General features: G+C 44.4%; 1 protein-coding gene across 13 annotated transcripts in view; it reads left to right on the forward strand.

The window, feature by feature from the left end:
• The first annotated feature begins 4,365 nt into the window (after nucleotides 1-4,365).
• LOC107308667 (pituitary adenylate cyclase-activating polypeptide type I receptor) overlaps nucleotides 4,366-14,400 on the forward strand; it is a 119,962-nt gene continuing 109,927 nt past the window's right edge. For 6 of the 13 annotated variants that reach the window (XM_015852696.2, XM_015852697.2, XM_015852699.2 and 3 more), the window contains exon 1: nucleotides 4,635-5,019. The gene's annotated coding sequence lies outside the window, so the exon portion shown is untranslated. Of the gene's footprint in view, nucleotides 4,384-4,633; nucleotides 5,020-5,326; nucleotides 5,914-14,400 lie in introns of those variants that run through there. The other 7 variants (XM_015852691.2, XM_015852695.2, XM_015852701.2 and 4 more) reach the window with 5 other exon arrangements.

The raw sequence follows: 14,400 nt of genomic DNA on the forward strand, positions 1-14,400 counted from the left end.
AATAGCTCTGATTTTAGTAGTAACATTCCTCCTGACTTCAGGAAGGTACAATGTAACATCCCTGCACTGACCCCCTGAACTAAACACTCTTAGCAGGCTAAAAGTATCTCAAATATTCCCTTGGGACTTCGAGCCTCACCTCCATGAAGAGCAAACCAAGTCTGAGGTATGTCTTCCCCTCCACATTTTCCAGAGTAGTCAATCAAATATGGCATCTTCTGCAGAGTACAAGAGTGAGGAAAGTGGGTAAAATCCATAATGGAGGGAGGGAGGCAGATAAAGTGAGGAAGGGCTCCTGGATACAGGAATTGAGGGCTTTGTTTTAATTTAATTCCCTTTCAAAGAGTCCAAATTAATAGACTCCTATCTGTACAGCTAAGGGTAAATTTAGTGCAGCTCATCTTCTCATTGATGGCTTCTCTCACACCCTCTTCCCAGCATCCTGAGATAAACATGTATGTGGGCTGTGCTGCCTTATATTTACTGAAGGGTAAAAGTAGGTACACAACAGTATACCTTCTGTTCTTTATGTTCACACTTTAAGTTACCTCTTCTCAAGACCATGTTGTAGACCTTTGCCTATATACCAACTATGTCCCAGTTAACCATGCAGATGGTGTATTTAGCATACTGTGTTCTCCCAGGATGTGGACATAATTCTACTAAAAGAAATGTCTTAAACAGTACAGCTCATTTGCATAGCTAGAAAGGGTATATATGACTGTCTTTTCTTACATAATTAGCTGTTTTATCCCACTCTATACCTCCATTAGATCTTGCCTCCAGGAACTAGGAGGCATCTATTTCTGACTGTTAGCAATTTACTAGTTGGTAGGAAATTACTAAGGAAAATGCAGATCAGAGCACTACCCTGGTGTAGGTCTTATCCTTGTAGAGAACGGGACAACTAGTTGAGCAGCTGAGGCTTCTCAAGCCTCATAATGAAAGACGGATTTATCTCATCAGACCTTAGAAGCCTACTCTGTGAGTGTTGGCAAGCTGGGCTAGTGGGCACAGAATCACAGAATCTCAGGGGTTAGAGGGGACCTCAAGAGATCATCAAGTCCAACCCCCTGCTACAGCAGATAAGCTACAGCAGGTTGCACAGGTAGGCATCCAGATGGGTCTTGAATATCTCCATAGAAGGAAAGTCCATCACTTTTCTGGGCAACCTGTGCCATTTCTTTGCTGCCCTTACCATAAAGAAGTTCTTCCACAGATTTGTGTGGAAGTTCCTGTGTTCCAGTCATTGGCCATTGCTCCTTCTCAACCACTGCACACCTCTGAAAAGAGTCTGGTCGCATCCAGTTGCCTCCTGCACTTTAGATACTTTTAACCATTGATCAGACCCCCACTGCAGAGACATAGGTATGCTTAGGACACAGATGCTTTGAGCTATATTTCCATGGGCTGAGATGGATCAAGCTTTGCATTCCAGTAACTGCATTGATAAGACCTGATCTAATAGGAAGGAAGAGATGGTTAACCAGCTGAGACCTAGCTGTTCGATCAACTAAATCACACTCAAGACATCAAAATAAAAGGACAAGGACCTTACAGCAGTGCCTTTACCCCAGTCCCAGCAAATACTCTTGGAGCCAGCTTGCCAGTGTCCTGAACCTCTGTAGGGTGACAGATGGATGGCTGTCTTGGTCATTTAGCAGAAAAACATGCTTTTCTCCCAGAAAACCTTCTTCTGTTTGCACCGGTCCCTCACATTGGCCAAAATAATTGCTATCATGCTCCACACACACTTAAATAATGAAGAGCTATTTAATGGACTGCTCATGAGGATAACAAAAAAGCACCACTTGCCTGAAAAATGGCTTAATTGTTATCTCCCAAAGAAAATTCTTTTTTTTCGGAGAGCAAAATTATTCGACAGACTCTCCTATGACTTCAGTAGGAAACCTGAAACGGTTATCAGCCGAAATCATCTAAGTCAGTCCAACTGTAGTTGGATGTGGGCCACTAGATGATTCTTCTGGCCTGCTGCCCTTCTCCTGGGAAAGGCAGGGAGCAGATGTTGTAGCAGCACATAATAATCAAACAGCTGGGAACCTTCTTCTATGTTTAGCATTCCAAAGGGACATCCCATAGTGAGACTTCTGTTTTTTTCAGGTACGACTGTCATAAATTCGGAGAGTTTTGAAGGGATCTGGTAAATGCTTTTTGGCTGTTTTGTTTTGTTTGGAAGGGTTATTTATTTCTGCAGGATGCTTTCCTTGGGTTGAACAAATATTTTGATGTGCAGGTTTAGGATACAGAAAAATGAGGTCTGATGAGATCCTTCCGAGTTGTAAATAGCATCGATGTCTCTTTTATTTGCTCTTGAATTTCTCTATACTTTATGGAAATCTTATGGGCACTTATCCTTGATAGACATTCGAAGTAGGTGCAGTGGATGGCTTTGAAAAGTCTAGATGATTATTTGGACCATTCCATGATGCTTCCACTGGGCTGGATGCATTCATAATGTGTCTGTGCATTCTTTGCATTCTTTTCGCAGGAGGAGGCACCTGTGCAGCCACTGGGCTGTTATGGTCCCAAGGGACAAGGGCAGGGCTGTCTGATTCAGTACTTCTACCTCTGGACCTACATCCCCTCAGTCTGCTCTACATAGACTGAGTGCCACAAAGACCAAAACACACAAGTAGGTAATTGAGTCAGGGATATTCACACTGGACAGGTAATGGTTTTAGTTGCACCTCTGCATAAATTGCTTTATTTTTATTTTTATTTTTATTTTTATTTTTATTTTTATTTTTATTTTTTTATTTATTTTTATTTTGCTTAATATGAGAAAAAGGTAAAGACAAGGAGAAAACGGTTGAAATCAATTTGCACTCTAAGGAATGCAGGAGACAGAAAATGAAGGTGAAGGATTCCTGCTCTGGGGAGAACAACAGGACTGATATCCCAGCACTGGGAAATACTGAGGTGATTGGAGGAATCTCATCAGTGGGCAGCTGCTCCTACAGCAAGCTCTCAGGAAATATGTGTTGGGATGCAAGCTCCATTCGAAGTTCCTGACATGGATCTGTGGGTCCTGAGAGAAGTATGGTTGACAGCTGCAAAAGCAGTGTGGGACAAAGTGTTTTCATGGGATAACCTGCCAAAGGGCTTCTCTACTCCTGCTATGGCTGTTCAGATTCAGTTATTGATCATTTCCCAGAGCTGGAGAGGCTTTACCCTTGAATGCTGCTCTCTGTGGAAGGGAGCAGGAACAGGATACCCAAGATGGACCCCTGAGGGACACCACTTGTCACTGGCCTCCACCTGGACATAGGGCTGTTGACAACAACCCTCTGGCTGTGACTATTGAACCGATTCCCTATCCACTGAATAGTCTGTCCTTCAAACCCTTATCTTTCCCATTTAGAAAGGAGAGGAGGACATCCTTTCCATCAGCTCACATTGCCTGTCCTGGATGTGGGTGCTGTTACTGTTATCAAGGAGCAGAGCTCAGTGCTGTCCTTTTACTCTTTGTGAGGGGCTGCAGGCTGTGTGGGTTGGGGGGCTGCCATGAGCTGAAAGGCCACGAGGGGCTGTAGAGCAGTGAGGAGCTGCAGGGCCATAAAGGGTTGTAGGACTGTGAAGGGCTGTAGGATCATGAAGGGATGTAGGGCTACCATGAGCTGCATGGCCGTGAGGAGCTGTAGGGCCAAGGGGGGCTGTAGGATCATGAAGGGCTGTAGGGCCATGAGGCAGTTGCACCCCAGGGACCCTTTTGTCTCCAGGCCACACTGTGGGCTCACATCCACTATGCAGCCCCCAAGTGCCCCTTGTCTTTGGCTGCCATTCGGCCTCACCTCTCTCATTCCGTACGTCCATCCATCCATCCAACACTTGCTCTTGTTGAACGTCCTGCTTCTCTTCCCCTCAGGTCCCTTTTGTCACCTTGCTGTCGACTCTCTGCAGTTTGGGGAGAAGCCCCCTCCCCTCACCTTGCCCTCAACTCACATCTCCTCCCATCCAGGGCCAATTCCTTCCTCCCCGCATCCACCCCATCACCCCCGCTCTGCCGAGCCAGCCCCGCTAATTAAAACGAACTAAAGCGGCGAAGCAGCACAGATGGTGCTGAGGGGACAGAGAGAAGGAGGAACCGAGAGAGGTAGAAGGAGGGGAAAAAAATAAAGCAACAAAACAAAAAATACAAAACAAAACAAACGGGGGTGGTGGAGAAAGTGCTTGATTTAAGAAACTCGATTTGAATAACCCCTGCCTCCATCTGCTCCTCATTGGTGCCTTCGTTCTCCTCCATATTAATGAAGAAGCGGCGATTGGTTCCCCGTCCCGTTTTTCCTTTCCTTTCCTCAGGCACTCGGGGGAGGTGTTTGCGTTTCTCTGCAGGAGCCGCTCGCTTTGCGGAGCATTGTCTGGGTACGAGAACCGCACTCACACACAGACATACACACAGACAGACAGACAGACACACACACACACACAGCGGTACGGAGGGAGCAAAGCACAGCCCCGACCCGCAGGCACACACCGCATCCGGCCCGAATCCCCTTTTCCTCCCCCGCTTCCCGAGCGAGAATAACACCCCCTTAAAAGAAAAAAAGAAAGAAATAAGAAAAAAGAAAAAAAAAAAAAAGAAAAAAAAAAAGACTCTTCTCCTCCCCCCCATCCCCTCCCCTCCCCCCCCTAAAAACAAAAAAACTTCGCAAATCTCCGGCTTGCGTTCTTGCATTTTATATTATTATTATTTGGATTTAGCGATGGCAAATTCCTTCACGGCCGGGACCTGGCCCATCCCCTGAGCAAAGCAGCCTGGACATGACCGGTAGGCGAGGGAGGAGGAATTGTGATTCCCTCCGGAGGCTCCGACCCCTCCCCCCCACCTCCCATCCTCTCCTCTCCTCCTCCGGCCGGTGCGAGCCCGGCGGGGGCAGCCCGGCTCCGGCCGCTCCGTTCCCCTGGAGCAGCTCCGCGTCCCCCCGGCTCCGGCCCCGCCCCGGTACGACACGGCGGGATGCAGCATCTCCAGCACCGGGACGGATCCCTGCTGCAATGGTAAGTGCCTTCCTCCGGCCTCTCCAGGGCTGGGGAGCCGCTCTGCTCGGGGATGCCCGAGAGCCGCTTCTTGCAGCCGGCTCGTTTCGGAGTGACAGTGATTTATCGGCTTCTCCCCGATATTCCCCATGTCCTGGGAGTGATTCTTTTCGGGGGGGAACGGCACGCAAGCTCTCTTGCCTCCAGCCAGGCTCCGAGAATGCGGCCGCGAGATAGATGGGTTTCTTTAGGAACGAATAAATCTCCCTTTGCAAGCGGTGACAGGTTAACGTGCTTGGTATGGGGATCACGTCTGATTTTAACACAATATGGCTGGTAAATAAAACCTGATTGCTAACAGACCCGCTGCTGCTGTTGGCATTTTCAGGCTCTAGGCTACCTTTGCAGTTCTGCACCTTCACCTGCCACACAAACTCCGATTCACCCTTCAGCCGGTTCACCAGGACTTCTCTTGTTTTTACTGCGGGGTCGTAGTGAAAATTGCTGTTAATGTACCTTTGACCTCTGCTTGCACGCCTCTGGGCATTTCTCCTTATCAGCATTGGAACAGCTGGCTCTAACACCAATTTTATGCACAGCGCATCTTAAGGGAAGAGGGGTAGGCAGACTTCTTGCATGCGAGCAGTTCAGGTATGTGCTGGAATCTGGAGAGTTTACTGCCAGGGAGAGGAGGATAATGCAGAGCTGTGGTCAGGCATGGAAAATGCGTGAAAAAAGAGAGGAGCGGATGTGTTTGGAGACGAAGTGGTGTTTGTGGCGAGATGATCCATCCCGCTGACATAGAAGTACATTGGGAAGAACTCCCTGGAAGTCAGTAGCTTTCCTCTGCATCTGATCTGCTGGTAAACAGGACCCGGCCCTTAACGTGAAGCATCCGTCGGAATAGCTCTGTAGGTAATTATGATAGCAATAAAAAAAAAATAGGCACCGAAACGAGGAAGGTGGCAAAATGACCTGCTTCTTTCCTAGGGCATCGTGGAGTGCCATCCGTCTTGTGTTTGCTAATTACAGTGCATGTGTTGGACCGATGCTGCAATAGGCAATGTAATTGAAGACGGGTTTTTTGTCTATTTGTTTTTTTGCTTTTGTTTTAATCTGTTGTTGTCAACAAACAACAAATAGATTTTCATCTGATGTTATTTGGGTCCACAGCCATCTCGGTGCTGTATTCTGCCTATGCAGTACCAGTCGGGTAAGGTGGGGAGATCTGTGGCTAATCAGAGTGAATGTATGATTGTTTAAGGTTACTGCCAATGATAGCAGGAAGGCAAACTCCTTAAAGTGGTGTTGGTATAGCAATGGATAAAGAATTATCCACGTGCATTATACAAGCATCCTTGGTTGATATGAAACACGCCGGAGCTGCCTTGAATTAAGTTGTCCTAAAGGACGAGTAAAGCAACGCTGCTCCAATTTGATGGGTAATTAAGGAATGCTATTCAGTGCAGTAGCAGCAGTTGGATTAAAGTTGATGTCTGTATCGTGGTTGTAGCTCTGGCTGATGGTTTTATGTCGTTGTTTTCCTGTCACAGTGTGCTGAGAACAGTGGTTGCTGCTCTGTTGTTCAGCCAGGACAGCTGTGATTGTTCTGTTGTTGTAGTGGCAAATCTATCTTGGCCATTACGGAGAGAAGGGTTTGTGTTGTTTTGTTTGCTCCAACCTAAGGCACGTGTGCAGCGACTGAAAGGATAACCATTGGCACTGAGCAAGCTCAAAGGTTGTGGGGGGCTTCTCAGAAAGCCAGTTACACCAATGTATTTGTCTTCAGACAGGGACCGGTTTTGTGCTTGCTCCTCGGCTCCAGCCTTCCATTGGGGTTCCTGCAAGTAACCTTAAATCTCCCTGTAGATTTCTGACGTCTGCTGTATTCATGGCGGTGCTGTTGTCAGAGTGTATGAGAAGCTCATAAACACGAAAGCAGATGCTTCGTTGTAGGATGCTACCAGGGACAGAAGCTCAGAGGTCTCTGAGATGGTCAAGTTCAGACCTTTGTTCATTGCATCTCTCTTAATTTGGCTGAGTGAGCCGGCGTCCTGGAGATATTTTTTCTGGAGTTGAGTTCCATATGTGCCTACGCCTTTGATCAGTTGAGCCCCATGTCCCCAGGCTGATTCATTTGAATATAGCAGATTTTGTTTTTCTTTCCTTCCTTCTGAGCACACTTAGTACAAACAGTCTAATTCCTAAATTAGCTCAGTTTATCTTCTGATGAAGCCAGAATATTTCAGTTAAGAAACACAGAGAAAGAAGTAAACTCAGGACATGATCACACTGTCTATCATATATGGCTGAAAGATCTGCAGAAATATCCCATTTACTCCCTTTTTTTCTTCTTCTGTTATTCTCAGGAGAGATAAACTGATGGCAGGGTATAGCAGTCAGTGGAGGTAAAGGGTTTACTTCACCCCAGCACTTGGCACAGAGGCCACAGCATCAGCCTTTACAACAACAGAGAATGTTTTTGCATTGGTTTGTGTTCCTTTATATCCGTTCCCGGTTCTCCTTGCACATCTGAGCATCCTGCATCATGTGTGAAGGCAGCAGACTCAGTGCACACTGAACTCAATAGAATCTTTCCATACCAATGCAGAAGTGCAACAGATCTACCAAAACGGGCGTAAATGCACCTGTGAGAAAGTCTTTCAGCCATCCTATCCACGACTGCAGTCATTTTTACTGATGATAATTGGGCAAGGATTGCTTAACCTTCATTCAGGGCGCCGCTATCCTATATACACAGTATCCCCTGATGGGATACGTTTACAATTCTCTTGTCCTCCTGCAAGTGCTTTGGATACAGAAAGTTATTTGGTTGTTTAGGATCACTAACAAGTGCTAGAATTGAGGTGGCTGTTGGAACAGATTGGACTGTAGTTGAGTGGGCACAAATACAAGGGAAGGAAGGCAAGCCTTTTTCAGAATCCTCTGCTGGTTGCACAAACACACGCTTCGCTTTGCATGCATTTTATTCTCTGACCACCTTTTGCTTTTGCAGTTTGTCCATCCAGCTTCTTTGGCTTTAAGTTTTATCTGCACAAAACAAGCTAAGAGCTCTTGTAAAGCAAGACAGATTCTCTGAATCTTGTTCACTTAATTCACTTCAGTTTGTTGGTATTCAAAGCCAGGCTGGATGTGGCTCTGGGCAGCCTGGGCTGCTGGTTGGCGACCCTGCACACAGCAGGGGGTTAGAACAGGATGAGCACTGTGGTCCTTTGCAACCCAGGCCAGTCTATGATTCTATGACTGTATTCAGATGATGGGCTGATCTATAGAGTAACTGGATTAGTAATTTCAGGGCAGTATTTAGGAGGCACTAAATCATTCCATTTCTTGAAGGAGAAGTGCAAACAGTGTAGAATGTAAAGCTAACATGGCTGTTGTGCTGGGAAACACTCTTTTGGAAAGGATGCTGCATAAACATACAGATGCATTTGCAGGGAATGCTGTTTGGTGGTCTGATTCTGTGCTGGCATTGAATCCAAGTTCTCCTGCCATAAATGTACCACGAAACAAACTGATTTGCATTTAACATCAGAGTTTATCTGGCCTGGGATCATCCCAACAATCTCATTGCTGCTCATTCAGTTGTCACTCTTGGGTGGGTTAAGATATCAGGGTGTGTTTTAGGGCTGTGATCTCCAATTGCTCTGATCTATTCATTTGGCAGATTTTTTAATAATGTTTTTTAGAAGCGTGGGCAATTTCACTTAAAATCAATGTGCTTTTTTAATATATATATATATATTTAATTAAATCAGCAGTTCTGCTTTGCATTATTGTAACTCATAAGTCGCCCTAAAGCCAGCACTTCAAACTGAAGGGGGAGAAGTGGTTGTATGGTTTAACTCTTCTTCTTCCTAATAATGATGCTAGGAACAGTGATTGTAATATTTCTGTTTATAAACGTATTGGGGATTTTGAGGTCTAAGAGCTGCATAGAGAACATATAGCACGCATCTCTTTGAAGGTTGGTTTGTCTGCTGTTGAGGTAGTCCATAAAAAGCCATTGTGATGAGAGAATGTTCGGTCACAATTGCTTACGAGCTGCAAATGAAAGTATAATTATAGGCTGTTATCTGTGATTTGTTGGGCCTGCTAAGTAGAGCTGTGGGTTAAGGCAGGAAAAGTCCTTTTAATCTGCATGGTGGGTTAATAGCCCAGGTTTTTATTCTTTGCTTCTACAGGATGAGTCGTTTTGCTGCTTTCTTTGCCCTCCGAGGGCAGGATATTGTCGTATTTGATTTGCTGGGAATTCTCAAGGACAATGTCTCTTTGAATAGAAATGTGGCAATATTGAGTTGCTTCTTTTCCGGGAGTAGGCATATCATGAGGTGTAAATTGCCCCACTCTCCATGTGAAATCATGGCCCTAAGGGATCCCTCACTGAGCTGTCATTCATTTCACTCACAACTTTTGGGCAGTCTATGCTACCATTCATCACAGAACCATAGAATCACAGATTAGCCTGGGTTTAAAAGGCCCACGGTGCTCATCCCATTCCAACCCCCTGCTGTGTGCAGGGTCACCAACCAGCAGCCCAGGCTGCCCAGAGCCACATCCAGCCTGGCCTTGGATGCCTGCAGGGATGGGGCATCCACAGCCTCCTTGGGCAACCTGTTCCAGTGCATCACCACCCTCTGGGTGTAAAACTTCCTCCTAAGATCCAACCTAAACCTCCCCTGTCTCAGTTTAAAACCATTCCCCCTTGTCCTATCACTATCCACCCATGTAAACAGTCCTATCTACTCTCACTTAAGCTTCTGAAATTAGATGGGCCCATACAGGCTAATCCCACATCCCTGTATTATCAGTGGGGAAGGTGCAACATCTCATCCCAACGCGGGTCAGATGAATCCCCATGGAGGGGCTCCCACAGCTCAGAGCCGTACACGCTCTATCAGTCAGGCGGTCCCATGGTATCACAGAGATACCCCTCTGAAGCACAATGCTTCTTTTGCTCCCATTTTTGCTCTGTTTTCTGAACAGCCCAAACCTGTATCTGTAACCCCCCCCATCAACTTCCTCTCCTCCATTTTCTGTTTATCCAACTGGCAGCAGCAGCAGTCTGTCCATTGCAGGGAGAATTCATAAGGCTACACCTTACCTATTTGCAGCTCTTGTTTTTCGGAGGGGCTGTTTTTGTTTTTAATTCATTGATCATGTCAGATCTCAGATGCTTCCTCGGCATGTTGACACTTTCCATCTTCAAAGCACATCCAGTTTCTAGGAGAGATTTTGCCTGTGTGTCTTTTTGTGAGCAGGTGGGGATGCATCAAGATGGGGGAACATTCAGGATGGTGACATGATTTTCTGCAGGCTGATAGAAGCTCGTGCTGCCTGTTTTCTGAGCCAGCCAGAAGCTCTGCAGTGCTCCAAGCCTGATCTCATATACCCTTCTTGTGAATAGCTACACTGTGTGTTGCAAGAAGATGCAGATGGATGCTGACCAGACCTCTTTTTGCTTAAGCTTGGCACCCTGCAAAATACATTTTGGCCAGCTTGGAGCACATGATATGCTTAAAATTAGGTGACCTGAAAGCCAGATTTTGCCATAAATCAATAGCTTAATGCTTTTTTGTTATGGTGCATCCACCCTCTGTCCTAAGCTAGCACGATCCAACTGTCAGTTGCTAAATGGATTTAACTAGCTTCTTCCTCCTTAACTATGGGCTGTAAATATACTTGCAGCAGTCCAAATAATGAAAACAAAATGTATACGTGCACCTCTCACAGCACAGTGGTATGTGGGCTGGACTTAAAGTTGCTGTAGTAGCAGATACTTCTCCACAACTGAAAGAGATTATATTTATTTGGAAAGGCAGTTTTAAAATAGCTTAGATATCCTTAACTGTAAATGCCTTTTCCTAGAATGGTAAGGCTTTATTAAATTATAACGCTGATATTTCTGCTCTTACTTTTTTTGGCTTATGTTTACAAAGGATTTCTTTAAATTACTATTAACAAATTAAAATAACATCCATGCCGTTGTGTAAATATATATATATATATATTTCCTTTTAAAAAGCTATTGTAATGATGGTGTTTGTATACGTATATAAATTCTTAACGAGATACCACTCGAGTGCCAAAAGCTAAGTGTGAGCACATTATATGCTCTAAGATGCTGGGCACAAAGCAAGACTTTCTCTTAGAGTTGGCCTAGAAACAAATTATATAAAGAAGCCAGCCCAAGTGCATTATGTAAAAGACCAAGTTAAAGTTAGTAAAGTTACTCATTTCCTGTGTTTTAGAGAGCTGGATCTTTGGATTTCTTCCAGTTTTGTGCTCCAACTTAAGATGCAGAGGAGATGAGAGAGCATCAGAAATACCGCAGATGCTTAAGTTCATCATGACTAAGGCTGGGAATGTGTCACAGCTGTCACCCGAGCCTTGAATCCCACAATCCACACTCATTCATTCGAGTTGTTTGAAGTTTGACAGCTTGGATGGTGTTTTTGTGCTAGTGAATGGCTTAGTTAACTGAGATGATTACGTACAGTGGGTGAACAGCTGGAATAAACTTCATTTGACAGAATAGTGCTTGATGATGGCTGAAGAGAGAGTGGCATGAAAAGCCAGTATTAGCTATGATGAATTTACTTCTCTGCACCACTCAGATCTTGGACACTGGTCTAAATTCTATTGCTTGTTGCCCTCTGGCCTGCTCTTAGCACCTCAGCAGGTTGTAGTAATGATGGTGATGGAAAACAGCCTCTGGAGAGATCCAAATCTGAATATTACCTGAGAGAGGAGAAGAAATGACTATCACAGCCTTTTTGGTTTCCCAAACAGATACAGCCCTGATGGATTTTCGCTCCCTGTCCTCTGCATGGAAGACATGCTGGTCTTTTACTGTGGTGTTTTCTAGAATGCTGACCATAAATGAGATTGAGCTTTGAGATTTGAGACATGTAAAGATAGATACGTATTCTAAAGTGTCTATCAAAGGTATCTTCCTGTTGACAGTGAACCCAGGTATTTACTATAGAGTGACTTCCGTTACTCTTAAGCCTGAAAAATCATGAATAAATACCACTGACATGGTTTAATCTGCACTCCAAATCCTGCTCTGGGTTACTCATCCTTTCTGATGGGTTAGAATGAGAGTGGTCCATTGTGGCCTTAATGCCCTTATCACAAACACAAAGTGTTTGATTGCACACAGTCTCACACAGGTCTTCGGGATGCCTTTTGCTATTGCTACTTTTGAATATCACAGTTAAGACATTGTGCCACAAATGAATGGCTGCATTGCAAGTATCTCTACCTGGCTCCAGATCACTCCCGGAATTACACTACCTGGAACATCCCTTAGGCTTCATTTGCCTTTCTCCAGATTTAACTACCATAAGAAGCTGCTGATCATCCTGTGACTGACTAACCCAAAAGGTTTTTTATCCCCCTTTGTAACTTACAGCTGAAATAATCCCATCCTGTACTTCAGCCTTGACGCTGTTTCCTTCTACTGCTCACTGGTCCATGCTGACTCTATTTACCTTAGCTCTCCCCCATCATTCATCCATCTTTGGTACAAAATGACTTTTGTGTTGAAGATCCCCATCTCCTTAGTGGGGAGATGTTGACTTTCCTACATGGTTGTCCCAGCTTCTCCAAGCTTTCTTGTTTGGGATGGAGAATATCAGCTATGTACTTGTTTTGGTGAAGGTTTTTATTATTTCCTTTGCTTTATTTTTTCCATCATGTTTTCAGTCTCCAAAAGACATGGAGCTGTTTCTGAGGCTACTAAAGCAAAACATGACCTGTTTAAAGCAAAATGCTTCTAAGCATCAGGCTTTAATACTATTCTGACAGGACCAATGTTTTAAAACTCTTCTGAAAGAGAAGCTCTCCCTGAAACATTTTTAACTTTTGAAGATCCGTTTGGTCTGCAGCTCTCTGATCTGATAAAACCAGCCTCGTATCTTCCAAACAGAAACAATAAAAGACTGTTCAGACTAAGAGCTTCTCTTTTGACTCTGTTGTCTTAATTATACTTTTTTTCTTGATAGATTCTTACACTGACATCTTGCTTTCCTTTTCACTGTCCCTTCTGAATTGAGCAATGAGGGCATAATTCAGGTACTCTCCCAAAGAGAATGAGACAAACCTCAATATGTGTATTCTTAGGCTACAGTGCAGCAGTTTCATGCACAGTATGTAATCCAATAGATCTGACCCATTGCCAAACCTACGCACAGCCACAGAAATCTAACAAGTGAAGCATGTGTAAGAATATGGATGTGAAAGGAAATGCGATAGCTCAATCACACAACTTCCATCACATCATTTGTAACACATGCCTGTATTCTTGAAAGGCAGAAAAAGGAACTCACTTGAACCCCAACACGACATCCATTTTGTAGGAGAAACTCTCAGCTAATATTCTGCCTAATGGACAGACTATGCCATACTATGTCACACACCAAAACACTGAAATTTCAAACATTTCATTTCAATTAAGTCAGAAGTTGATTGAATTTTCCAGCATTTGTATATAATCTTACATTGCTTCACTTTCAGTTGGCTTCTAATTGCTTGCTTTAAACCTAATTTTCTGTGTTTGCAGAGTTCTGGGTTGGAGATAATGGCCATTTTTCGTGCACTGTCTTTATAGGCAGTGGAATCCCAAAGTAGATTTCTAAGATAATTAATTCATGTGGTTTGAACATCTTCTTTGCTTTTCCTCCATGACTTCATAGTTAACGCTGGGTAGGAGGCAATGTGGGAGGGCCAGGTAAACCAAGCAAAGTCAAATGAGATTGAAAAGTCTTAAAAAGTCAAATAAGATTATCAATTTTATTGAAACTGGCCAGATTCAAAAGAAGATACAGGCATTTCTGTCTCCCTGTACAAACTAATCCATAGCCCTCTCCCAAGCAGCATGTTCAAAGTTGCATTTTATAGATCAGTTTGGGGGATTTATGCCAAAATATTATAGCTTGTGATTCACGTTCTGGTTCCAGCCTGCAAAATATTTGTACAGTTTCGTTTATGTCCTTGCCATTTCCAAAATGCATCACCGTTGTGTGCTGCTGCTTCTGTGAGACTCTGAAGAATGGCCAACTTTAGTGCCTCAGTATTTACATTTAGGTGCAATGGGTAAAAGGTTGGACCACAGGTCATGCAACAGAAGACGATGCATCAGCTCAAAGATGCAACAGATGCAGTTGGAGATGGTTGAACCCGCCTTGCTGTTTTGCATTTCCACAAGCCTTCTCAACATTCAGTGATCTCCATTTTTCCTCAAAATGCATCTCAGTATGTTGTTTTCATGGCTGCTGGGTCAACTTGACATCCCATCACCTTCCTACCTTGATTTGCAGCACTTCTAAGTATTACAGCAACTTTCACAGCGTCTTTTTATATTCTTAAGATCAAGAA

This window comes from Coturnix japonica, chromosome 2, assembly GCF_001577835.2.
Source record: "Coturnix japonica isolate 7356 chromosome 2, Coturnix japonica 2.1, whole genome shotgun sequence".
Lineage (NCBI taxonomy): Eukaryota > Metazoa > Chordata > Aves > Galliformes > Phasianidae > Coturnix > Coturnix japonica.